The sequence below is a fragment of the Pelmatolapia mariae genome, linkage group LG3_W, assembly GCF_036321145.2.
Source record: "Pelmatolapia mariae isolate MD_Pm_ZW linkage group LG3_W, Pm_UMD_F_2, whole genome shotgun sequence".
In the NCBI taxonomy this organism is placed as follows: domain Eukaryota; kingdom Metazoa; phylum Chordata; class Actinopteri; order Cichliformes; family Cichlidae; genus Pelmatolapia; species Pelmatolapia mariae.
In genome coordinates, this window is record NC_086229.1 from 84226207 (window position 1) to 84239740 (window position 13534).

The window sequence follows — 13534 nt, forward strand, 5'->3', positions numbered from 1 at the left end:
GGAAAAAGAATACTAAAGAGAATCAGAAGATAATTTAGTAAATGTGTATTCTCTTATAAAAGCAAGGCCCACGACTATTAGGAGGAGAGGCAGGCCTCTACAGCAGACCAGTTGTAGACTGCCAATCGTGGGTAACGTCTGAATTCAGTCTGGCATTTAAAGCAACAGTTATTGAGCACCCTAAACTTGATCTACAAATCTGAGTTTTTCTAACAGTCAGGTTTTTATTATGCTACAGTACCAGACTGAACACTGACAATAACTCAAATCTGTCTGGCAGATTGTCTCAGACACCCCCACTTGACTCAACATCACTGACAGACAAAAATGCAGAAGAAAGCCAGTGATTTCTTTAAGGTCCTCTGAATATGACAATCATCGTGGGAGTTATTAAAATGATGTATTCCCAACTGGTCTACATGATGCAGTCAACTTTTATGTGACCAAACAAAGGCTGCTGTCCACAGAAGACTGACTAATCTACTCAAACTTCTAAAATCAGCAAAGATACTATACAAAGATGTCACTTTAGAAAATACGTCTCAAAAAGATGGCAAAAACAAAAGCGAGCGCATTAACACTTTGGTAGTTGATGCCAGTAATGGAGGATAATTGCAGAGACTTGTGACAATGATACCATGTCAAGAAAAATTATTTAAATATCCTTGTCATACTTGTGTAATTGCTGACAAGAGGGAGCGGTGTGATGAATGACGTCCCTGACATCTGGGCCGCAGCCAAAATGGCGTTTGAAGGAAGGGGAGCGCATGGTGGATGGGTGGGTGAGGGAGTGAGTTGGCACAGTGCATCCTCCACATTCCCTCTGTATTAAAGAGACAGATCGGAGGCGCCATTTGAACTCTTAAACATGCCACTGGAGATTTATCTGACATCATGTGTGAGCCCACTATGGGGCCCCTGTTTATCTAACTTTATGTTTCATTACGTCGTACTGTTCATGTAAGTTATGAAGTCTTTGTTTATAGTAATATCCTATAGGGAGTTCCAGGTTTGCTATACTGTTTGTTTTGCAATCTTACAATTTTGTTATGTTTTTCTGCACGCATGTGTGCAAATTCCAGGAACGTGAGTTTCTTCATTGTACTTGAAGCATGGCAGGTCCCTCCCTTTTAGGCCCGGCAACAGCAAAAAGAGAGACACCACACCGTGTGTTTATGCATTAGGGCTCCCTGTGGACCCTGCCTGAAAAGCACTCCATTATCTCAGAAAAATCATTTAGGTCCAAAGCAAAAGCACAGTCAAAAGAAGCTCCTCCCACTGTATACCATGGTCAGCTAATATATATAAAGCAGGTCACGCTGGTTCACCAGAAATGGAAAGATTCACTCATCGGGGTTTTACTGTACCGATCACGCCCCAAGCTATTGAAGAAATTCTTTCCCAAACAAACTATTGTCAGTTACGATAACACTTAACTTGTTCCAACAACGGTGCACTTGAAAGGACAGTCTTTAAATACGTGGGGAGAACTGCTCAGCATTCCTGAAGGAAGTGCTGTTCCTCTGTGTGCACACTAAGCCTGTGTGTTCGACTGATTCTGAGTGCTCGGCCTTGAATGTAGAATTACAGATGTGTGACTTAAAATGTACTGCTACACAGAGGGGGACACAGTGGGGACATTTTATAAAAATATGTGTGTTTTGTATTTGTCTTTGTAGCTGAAACCAGATTCTCGTGTTAATACGCGCTATCTGACATTTAGGAGAAAAAAGGATTGAGTTTGGCTACGAGTCAAGGTCACAGCCATAAAGATCTGCAATGTCAGCTCATGTCTGCGGCATGAACTCTGCTTGTCAATCTGACGGCAACATGATAGTCTCCACTTTTCTCCTCCCGCTGCTTTTGTTCTCCTGGATGGAGGCAGGGAGCAAGCTTTTGCCTGTGCACTGTACTACTTGGCAGAACATTCAAAATGATGGCTTGCGTTACAAAACACAAACATATATGAAATAGTGAGTGTTTATTATTATATATTAGCTAATTACCCGATGAACATGTTGCGAAAAATTGAAATGAGAGTCAGAATTTTTCAGATCCGAAGTTGGGACTATGTCTGAGGAGGCAGAGAAATCGTTTCAGAGAGCCGGAGCAGCGTCTAGCTGAGTTTCTGAGGCAAAATAGTACTATTTTACTATTTATGTATTCGGTAACGTGCACGTTTTGAGCCACAAGAGCGCTTGTTACCAAATTCTATGGTCTGATTGGTCAGATTTCTTTATTAGGATCCAAAAAATGTAAAAAGAAAAAATAGAGCTTGGTTCAAAAAATATAAATACCGCTTTATGTGAATGGTGTGAATAGTTGCACTGAGAATAGGTGAGTCCCAAACAATATTTTAATGCACTAAATATTTGCACAGCTTTTATGTGTCCAGACCTTTATTTTCCATATAATATACAGTATATTAGGCCTTTTTTTATTTTTTATCTTTTTTGTTTTTTGGACAAAAAAAGGTTTATCATTTTAAGCTGAAGTTAATTTCTTTGGTGGGCTAAAAACACCAGCTGTTGACATTTAGCCATATAGCATCAACTATATAGCTATTTATGCTAACATCAGGTCTACAGGTTAAAAACACAGTCATCACAGCTAACTTGTGCTAAAAAGAGCTCCTTGTAGGGTGAAATTGATAGGCCCACATATAATACTGTGTTCAAAGACTGAAGTTCACTTCACCGTTGCTTGAGAAGAAGCAGGATTTAGTTTTGTACAATCAAACATAACGGTTCTGGCTCGGCGGGGGAGTAGAAACACCCCCATACAGTCCAGTAAAGTTTTGCTTATTTCCAGTTGCTATGTTTAAATCATTGCTGTTTGGGATATACTCATAAACTGTGCGTCCTTTAGGGAGTAGGTCAAACTGAAGCAACAAAGGCCACTCGAGGTAACATAACTGTGTGCTTAGATTTTCATATGGGATGGACTCTTCTGACATAAACATTTTTTCTTTTTTTTGCCCTCCGTCAGTGTCAACTGACTGATGATGGAGCGGCTCACATCCCCTCCCTGTTGACTTTGGTGGTGCTCCTTCAAAAAAAAATGGATACCTACTGTCACGCCAGACGCTTGGGGAGAGAAATGAGGAAAAGGCTGAGAAATTAAACTGACAAGCAGGGGTATGTTCACATGAATGAAATATAGCAAAAAAGTACCCACAGTAGCACATTTGTCAGCCTTGTTCGGCCTGGCAGTTCAGCTCGTGTGCACTGCGGAAGGCAGCTGAATATGCACTACTGAAATGAAAGAAGAAAAAAAGAGGTTCAAGGCAAGGCAAATAATTGGATTTGGCTCAGCCAGAATGTAAGTGTGTGCTCAGCAATGCGGCTGTGTTTGCACAGCTGGAGCGTGTGCCCAGGGTCATCTCTGCAGGGAGTAGGGTTTGGCACTGCCGGGCACAGTTATACAGAACAAGTCCGCTGAAGAACACTGAACGCCTCTCCCAGTCTTTCCCTTTTAGAAAAAGCATTAGCCAAACTCACAGAGGACAAAAACATCATTTTAGATAAGAAATTTTTATTTTGTCCCATTGCAAATATGGGGCAAAGCTACAGGTTCTTGTCAGATGGCACACATATGGGCAATTTTTCTCTTCCATCATATTATCCAGTGCTGCTGCCTTTCCCAAAGAGGGACTTTAGTTCCAGTCTAAATAGGACAGACTTGACAGGCTTGCTTGAGAAGGGTAGCAAGTTTCACCCTGCAAGATGTGGGATCTGTCTCTTAAAACCAGCTGGCTGTGGCTTCAGTTTGTGTAAGAAATGTTATTTTTTAGGTTATTTTTTCAAAGTGAGAAGAAAATCTCTGGTGGCACGAAACGCAAGAGCAGCCAAACGGTTGGAAGCCGCTTCTCGCCGAAATCTACACAGGCCGAGGCACTGAATCAAGGTTTAATGTCGGAAGAAACAGGTATGACATGAGCGCGCGATGCCTCGGCACACTGTGCGCCCTTAATCGTGAGGGAAAATCCTATTTCTGAGAGATTCATCATGCTCAACTTACAGCGCTAACACACACGAAGACAGGAGGGTATCACATGAATCATTTAGTTTAGCCTGTGTTACCTACATTAACTCAGAAGTGGAAAATCCCAAGCTAATAAAGTACAGTATAAATGTGCATCTGGGAGTTGGAGCTGCCAGACGGTTAAAAACTGGAAATCAGAGGGTCTATTGAGTTTTGGACAGTGCATAGTGGCGGAACAGATAAGAGGGCCTCTAAAATGAATGGAATAGTATTACAATCCGACCTAACAACTCATCTACTTATGGAAATATAATACAATGCTCCTTATCAAAGATATTCAGGCCGCCTAAATACCTCAGTTGCTTTTGTTTTGGACAACCTAGGAGCTCTTTAAAAACTGGAGAAATCTGAGACTCTACAACCCCATAGTGGCATCTTCGATATAAACTATGTGACCGTGAAAGGGAATCTTTTTTTTTCCTTACATTTAGAAAGTAGTCTTCAATAGAAGCACACCCATCTTAGAAATTCCTGACAGAATTGACTTGCTCTGGCATCTTGAGTTTCAATCTGATAGCTCCAAAATTGCTTCTGCAACCAAAACCTTCAAAATGTGGTCCAAGTCGCCCTTCCATTGTTGTCGGTGCATGTAACAGAGATGGCTTCAGATTCTGCGGGTTTCACATTGGCTACAGATATCCAGGTGACACTGATAGATCCCGAGGGTATATCTCAAGTCAAGACTGGGAAGATGAAGCCAATAAAAGCCTCAAGCGTAGCTTTATGGTAATCTTGTGCCGCTACCAAACACGCCCGCATGCTCAGCGATGAGGGCATGAACTCTACAAAAACCTTCGCTGCTGCAAATCAGTGCACAGGCCAGCCTTTCTGTGCCTTTTGTTCTTGAGAAAAAAAGTTGGTTAGATTTAATCAAGGTGAAATCATGTAACATCTTAGTAACACCAAGAAAACAATATCCACATAAGTCGCATTTGGCACATTAAATAGTGATATTGGTACAGATGGCCTCCCAGACTGAACAATGGAAGTTTCAATAAGAGATCCCCCTGGAAATTGAACAACCTGACCTCGACTGGGTTCTCTATTTCTGTTTCCAAGGATTAAAAGACCAACTGGACCCTTGAGATTACCCTGATGCCCGTAAATGTGATGCCTCTAGCAGGTGGACAGGTAGTGAGCACTCTGTTAATCTTTAAGAGTTAGGTGGGCAGGAAGAAGGGAATTATGGGTCGTGGAAAGGACAGCAAAGTAAAGACATGTGCAGGGCTGGTGGAGTGTGTTGTGAGTGAAGGCAGCATTTTCAGATAGAGTGATTATTAAGGAAAATGTGTTTCATTTCTTTTTCCATTTCGGTTTCTGTGTTAAGAACTTCTGAGGCTGTTATAGATGGCAGCTGCCATGAGATTTACATACACTGTAAAAACTGATCTTCAATCAGTGTTAATTCTCTCAGCAATAATACAACTCGTTTGTCAAAACAAAATTTAGAAGAAAAATGAAAGACAACTCAACTAATTACTGGCATGCATGTGAGAAATCATATTCGCATACTGTGGTAAAACAATAATCCCCTGTGGCCCAGCCCTTTTTTGGAACTGAAATTAGGTGTTTGCCTTGTTGCACCATAAGTAGGACCTTGCAGCTCTCTGTGAGTATCTCAGCTTAGCTAGTTTCATCTTCATATTGTCTAAATTCATCCAACTAACCAGAACTTCCATGACATAGTACCTCATCCCATTCACTGATCATCAGAAGCAAGAGTTAAGGGTTGTGGACCTTAAAATGCGCTTGAGCAAACTTCTGTGAAGATCCTTTGGGCTTTGTGTATAAGTCCAATTACATTCTGATGAATACTCTTGAAGGAGTAGCAATTCTTGCTAATTTTACCTGGACAGACAGACAGCAGATGCCTCACCATGGTATAAGTTCATCGGTCCGTCAGCCAGATGAGCTCAAAACTAAACAGGAAGCCTTACCTCAGAAAACATCTGAGACAAACCAAGACAACATGCCGACCACAATGTTAGCATCCAAGAAAAAAAAAAAGGTTTGGCCTCTTTGATAGCCAGATGAGAGCCGACTGCATCTCTAGCTGTTTGCTTGGTGCCACTTGAGCTAATTGAAGTCGATGAACTGGACTTCTCAACAGTGTTTGTGGCGCCTGGGCGTTCTAGCTTAGTACTTCTCGGTTTTTTTGCATCTGACAAATAATACAGCAAGTCTGTGCACCACTTTTAGGGAATGGTTTTCTAGCTTTTGTATATTACTTAACATACAGGTATATGTGTCAGTGCAACACATCTGTACAGTGGATGGATGTACTTTGTGAATGGAGCTAATAAGCATTAGTTAAGAAAACAGAAAAATCAACCCTTTGATGCTTTTAGGGTTACTTCTGACTCCAAAAAACAACAGGGCAACAGCTGTAATAATAAATCTGAAACTTCCACTGGGATATCACAGCCCACTGGGTGATTACATAGTTCCCGTGTCCATCTTTTATGTACAGTCTACAGGTTGAAGCCTAACTAAAATCCTACTCTGAAGACTGAGCTCATCTTTTGCCTCTGGGGAAACAAACACCCTCTGTATTCCTTTCCACTTCTATCATCAACAGAAAAATTAATGGGCCATTTATAATGACAAAACTCTTTTAAAAGTCATATTTAGTGGTTACATTTTCTTGGCTGAAGACCTTCTTAAATCTAATGGTAATAAGATGTTTTCCATCTAATGTGAAAAAAAACCTTTAATAAACTGTAGAGTGAATTTGGCACCATAAGCTGTGATATTTTCAGGTTCTGGTTTCTGTATATTTAAACTGTTATCACTCAAAACCTGTTATTATCTCAGGAATGCCGATATAAAGGTACTCTTTATTCACATTATTAGCCATGTTTAACACCATGTATAACTTTTTGTAACTATTTCTGTTGTTTTTTCCACCCTGAAAGTGTACTAAAGAACGATAATAAATAATGAGCGGGACAGAAAACTGTTGCTCAAGTTACTGAAGACAGAGGAAAAGATGGAAGCATAAAAGGCCTTGTACACAGCAGCACTATGACAACAGCTGGGTGTGCCTGATATTAATGAGACACAAGTGGTGGATCTGCCCTGATTCACTTGCGTCATCCAGATAACTGGGGCATGCAAGTTCACAGAGGGCCTGTGAGCCAAGCTGGCTTCTTCTGTATAATAAGAACTGTTGACTTGCACAGCTGGATCTAACAGTCTGACCAAAAGAGACTTTGACAAGTCAGGGACTGAATGGCAATCACAAACATGGGAGGTTTGCTGTCCTGTGCATGTGTGTATGTCATTAGTGGGTTCATTTGAACTGTCAAATCAGGGAACTAACTGGATAAGCCTCTGCAGCAACTTGGATTAGTGCCGCAGAAAGAAAAACATCCACCCTTTACGACTCCTATATTTATATAATTGTCTCTCTCTATGATAGAGGAAATCACGCTGCCATCAGTGACACTTTCAGTTTGCACGACACTGCAGAGGAACAAGGTGGGGTCTCTCCTGAGCACTTAAACAGGCTTATGACTTAAAGGCGTTCATACGCTGGTCATCCGTCTCCTCTTGCACACCAGTACTCAGAGTCTGACCTGTGAGGAGCAGGAAGCCTGGAAGCTAAAGTAGGTTAGAGCCAGGAAAAGGGAGAGGCTGTGGATCAACCCCTCCCACGTCCCCAAGACCCTGGAGCAGAGCTCAGCAGGAGTTAAGTGAGTCCGTCAGCAAGCACACACGGCCAAGCTGAGATGTCCCGCAGTGTGGAGGAAAGCTTTAATGATACAAGAAGTACAGCAAAAGAAAATACTTCCAGGATAATGTAAATATATGTCTTAAAAGATTTGCTTGCCTTGTTTAATGAACTAAACACAAACATAAATCCAATATGTCAAGGAAATTAAAAGATAAATTAAAAGACGGACATGCATCTTTGCACTTGTATGTATATATATATATTCTTTTTTACGCCAGAGCAACTCAAAAGCAAGATAATAGCATGTTGGAGCAAGACTCACCTAAGGTTGCATTACAGACACACATGGTTGCACAGATAAAAGTTAAAAGCGACAGGCGAGACAGTTTTGGCACACGCTGTTAAACACGAACCTGCATCCTCGGCAGCGGCTCGAGGCACAGTTTCTGCCCAGACACACCTGCACGCAACAGCAGCTACAGCTGGTGCTGCATGCAAAGAGTAATTTCACACCTTTGCTATACATACTTTGATTTACAAGCAGTTCTACAAATTAATCTTTTAGGCTCAGTTAAACAGCTTTACTGTAGTATACTGCAACCCTTGAGTAGCTGTCTTTAAATATCAAAGAGGTCTGTAAACCTAAATGTTTTGTTAGCTTTGCCCAATTCCACATCTGTTGTATAAATTAGCGGTCTGCAAGCTCAGTCTGGTTTATAAGGAAAATATTTTCCTGCAAAAATATCCAACATACCATAGATTAAGCTGCTGCAATTGCAACCACATACTGTAATATTAAAATTGGTCGAGCAGGCATCATTAAATATGAAGGCAGAGAGTGGCATTTTTGTAAGCTTTCGGCAATAAATTCCAAACTTGTTAAGCAAAAAGGCTCTTTGCCAGTTCCATTCAGGTGTTAATATAATGGAATAAGACAAAATGCTGAGCTGATTGATTGTCCAACTGCTGCACAGTTGGCTCCTGATTAACATATTGTGTGCTATGGGGAAAACAGGCTCTCCCAATTTTGGAGATTTATTCCAGCTACATTATCTAATTTTTCACCATGGAAGTTTTAAGTCAAGGCCCATTTGTCTTGAGTGCTCAAGTCAAACGCTAAAAATGTTGAGAAACGTCAATCTCACAGGCAAGCCGTTTAGAGTACATAATCACCGAGTAACACACGTTATAATTTGTGCTCCTTATATAAAGACAACTTAATTCTGGTTTGAAGACTTCAAGATTGCAGCATTTGCATTGCATGCAGAAGGCTGCAATTAGTCTTCTGTTGTGATGCTTATACTTAATCGATGTGCAGATAACATATGTGCTAAACCTTGTTTATCCATTACTGCACAGGGTTCAAAGTGCAAGGATTTGCACAACCAACAAGGCACTAAAATAAAACATCAGCAAAGTCATTGCCCTAGTTTGCAAATTGAAAAAAATGATCTTCATCAAAAATGAATGTTTTAAATGTTTCTTTCTCCATGCTCCACCTCTCCACTGTGTCTCATTAAATTCAGCTTTTGTATAATCTTGCTGACAGACAGACTATAAACAAACTGACAGACAGACAAATGGCCTGGCTCTTGTCTTGGCAGAGGAACAATGTATGTTTGCATTAATGCAGTTTCATTGTAGTGATAAATGATGTTGATTTTATTGGGAGGCAGACACAGAAACTTATTGAATTTGTCATTGGGACTAGCTGTAGCTACAGTTATTCCCCAAACATGCATCTACAAACAAAATAACAGTAATTTTATATACTTTGGACGAGAGATGCCACGTGCAGCATGACATTGCTGCATCTGCAGTTTTTTACTGACTAAAGGAGAATTATTTGTATTGGTTTGGCTGCACTGTAAAAATTTTTATATTATATTATTAAAATGCAACGTCAACCACTAAAAAAATGGATCAAAAGTCTGGAAAAGCAGTACTTGTTCATAAGAATGATTCTACTGTTCTCAGACCAAAACGCCCTGAAGCAGGGACGTTTTTCCATTTTTCTTTTCTTTTGATTTATTCTTCCTTTTTCCTAACAAGTCCTCTGATATACCCACTACAGGGCAGTGGTAATAATTATAATACATTTACATTTACTAAAGTTATCTGTAACGTCACATGAGAAATCTGAGGTAAACTGTGGAAAATGCAGTGGTGAGAATTTTCCATGACATCAAAAGATGTTTTTCAAGTGAAAATGAGCCGATAAATTATTTCTTTACATCACTAAGATGTTCCTGATGTTGTTTAAGAGATTAGGATATGCTTTTTCTTTAAGCAAGTGAAAGCTCATGCACATTTAAAACATGTTGATAAGCCTTTCTTTTATTACAGCTGCTTGCAGATAGAGTCACAATAAAAATGAGTCGGAAATGTTTGGGGATTGTAAACTTAACTCTCAAGTAAAACTTCTAATTACACCATGAATCGCTCTGACCTACTGTTACGTGTTTCTGGTGCATCTTCCAAACTAGCCTCCCACCGCTTGTCAAAGTAATCCTATCTAAAAAACTGTCGTTCTGTGTTTATCAAACATTCATACTGTGCATATTTGGCACAGACTTGGTTTCCTCTGATCATGTAATGATTTGCCCGTAATGATTACTTTCTCATGATGATAGAACAGTTTGTACCTGTTGTGCAAAGAGCTGTAGTCGCATTCCTGCTGCGCCCTCCTGCTAATCACTATCAGTTTGGTTCAGCTGATGACTAAGACGAAACACACGAGTGGATCTTGCGCGCTCTTTACAAGCAAAGCCAGCCCTTTTTTTAAGTTAAAACAACAAGCCATCTCTTTGTCAGCCAGCCTTCAGAAAGCCTCTCCCTAATTCCATCTTCCATTAACGAAATAAGTCAACATTAACACTCACTACGGGCATAATGTCCCATTATTCAACATTTTAATGGCATGATTTCCTGGTGTTTTATCAAAATCCATTAAGCTCATGCAGTGTGCACCTGGACTAAATATTGGATGAAATACTGATACTGAGAAAGACGTATCCCTGCAGTCATTTAAAACGGCAGCTGTTTTATCAAAAGAATCGTGGCTTTTTCTTGGGGTTAGTGAGAAGAATAGCTGATTTTACTGAGCTCCCACTTGAAGTAAAACTTTTTGACCTACAATAAGATAATTTACATATAAAACAAGAAAAATAATGGATCCTTATTATGGTCTTTAACCATAAAACCAAGTCAGGTTAGGATAGAAAAAATATTGCAAGGGCAAGCAAGGCAGAAGTGCTTGCCCAGTGAATACTGGAATAGACCCCAATTAAAATTTACCAAAATGCAAGCAATTTCTCTACTTACAGTCCCAATGGTGTTCTGGCTGTAAAAAAGATTTATTATTGGATGCTACACCTGGCTCTCTCCCTAAAAGCTAGCTTGAAACTTTTTCAGTGCAAAAAGGGGAAGACGCCCCAGCAGTTCACTAAGATGCAGGAGAAGCTCACCACTTGTGAGTCAGAAAACAAATAAAATTCCAGCTAATTACTAGTCCGAGTCAGTTGGTCAAATTTTTTAGTTGATACGCTAACCAAACAAATATTAATGGGGTATTCCCTGCACAGGGTTTTTGTAAAACAAGCCCCAGTGAACAGAAGAGAATTGAGCTAAAACAGCTAAACTCATGGTGTTTTGTCCCTTCCAGTTACAGAACGCTATTTTGTTCCAATCAAAACCATAAAACCCTAATTCAGAAATATCTCAAACTAAAGCTACAGTATATCTATTGTCAGCCAAATTAAGTATGTAGATGTTTCTTGGAGTGGCTGCATTAGAAGTCTGAGAAATTTGACTACAGCAGCTCAACAACCAACATGGCATACCATATAAAAACAGTAGGTTCTTTTCTTTCTTTTTTTCCACCAACTTTCATGTTTAAAGCTTGAGCGTTTAACTGAAATAATGCACACTTAACAGATTTTAGTATGCATGTGCTATAATAATCCCTTTTTTTACAGCTTCAGTGGCTCCAGCATCTGTCAGCAGCTGCAGCTAGGAGGCTGCAGCCTCCTCTCACATCAAAAAAATTAGAAAAAAGTAAAGCATGATTGGAATTGTGGAATATATTGCTCACAAAAGGTGTTTGGTGTAGTTCTTATGTTGAAACTTTTGGTATTTTCAGAGATCATAAGAAATGGGCTGGTGCATTGCAGTCTTCTCCAAAATTAGATTAAATGATCTAATCATTTAATAATTTTAAATAGTTACAATTATTTAATATGGGTAAATATTAGTCATTTATATCAATTTAAATTAATTTAACCTAATAAGGCTAGGAGCCACAGAGTGCACTCCATGGTCTGTGGCAAATTTCATTAATGTAGAGATAAAGCTGCCTCCCACTCCCACCACTCCATGACCAATCGATTAGTTTAAGAGTAGGTACGATTTCAGTCGACAAGGACTTACTCTGGTGACAGCTGTTATTTAAACTGTGATCTGACATTTCTTCAATGTGTTTTTTTTTTTTTCAAATACTGTTGAGTTCTACATCTTCAGGCCTCTAACTGGTTTAATTATTACATTTAATAACCGGTGAAATATACTGTCAGCTGTCCTTCTTTTAAGAGACAGTTTATCTTTTCATTTCAGCAAATACTTTAATGGCTTATGTTTTTGAAATGTTGATGTCATTTATCAGGTTTCTCCCAGACTTACAGCTCCAGAGTGTGTTGAGACACCTTGTCAATAACTCTCAGCAGCACAATCAACATGAAGAAAGACATATCGGTTTCACCTGAACTTTACTATCAGGTACTTTACAAACTTCCTGCCTGTGCCTCCGATTGTCCATCAATCCATCTGTCTCATATCTGCATTCAGCTTAAAATATCTGAACTCACAGATTCCTTCGCATTGAGCTGAGACCAGTATCTCTCATATCATCTACGTGGCTTCACAGGCCACCTGGTCACCACAATCCCAACTATTCCAGCTATGAAGCAATTCGTGTTGAGATGAGAGAAGAAGCTGTGCCGATAACGCGAAAGACTTAAGAGTTATGCCCTGCCGAGGTGAAGGAGGAGTGGGGAGATTGAAGGCTGAATGACATGTTCAATGTCAAATGTGCACTTTTCCAGGTCATGGTTGCCAAATGCTTTTCAAGCTGCATACCTGTCATCAGGGAGGCAGGGGGAGTGCTGAGAGGATGACAGATGCAAACAAGACAGGGGTATGTGAGACTGCATTTTTGCCCAAGGTACAAGTTGCCCCACTGAGATCCCAGCATGGATGATGTCACCACACAGAGGTATGCTGGGACAAAAATCCCCAGTAACATGTCAAATGTAACACCGGGAGGAGACAAACGTCATCTGAAATCTGGTGGCTGGTGAATTCAAAGTTCGTGGTAATGAGTTCATTCTTTGGTTAACGCTTCAGCCTGATATCCAACAGTATGACTTAAACCCAATATTGCATGTTTATAACAAATATGAAAAATGTTCCGCCTAAACTGTTCTTAAACTCCTGAGCTTGACAGACACTTCAACCATTCAGACTCTTAGCAACAGCGTGTAAACACACTCACGATGGACACATGCGCCGAGACCACACAGATTTCCCAGGTGGGAGGTTCTCAGAGGGCAGACCTAGGCCTCTTTATAGGGGCTGTAAGCCACAGTCACAACATCTGCGATGTGTGACTGTTCACCCCAGCATGATTTGTGTGTGTTTCTATGTGCATGTGTGTGAGTGTGCGAGTGTGAGCGCATTTTGTAGAGGGCACTGTGGCATAGGTAATCCCTGCAGAAGCCTGGGAACGAGGAATTTGGATGGACTTTTGGCTCCCATGGT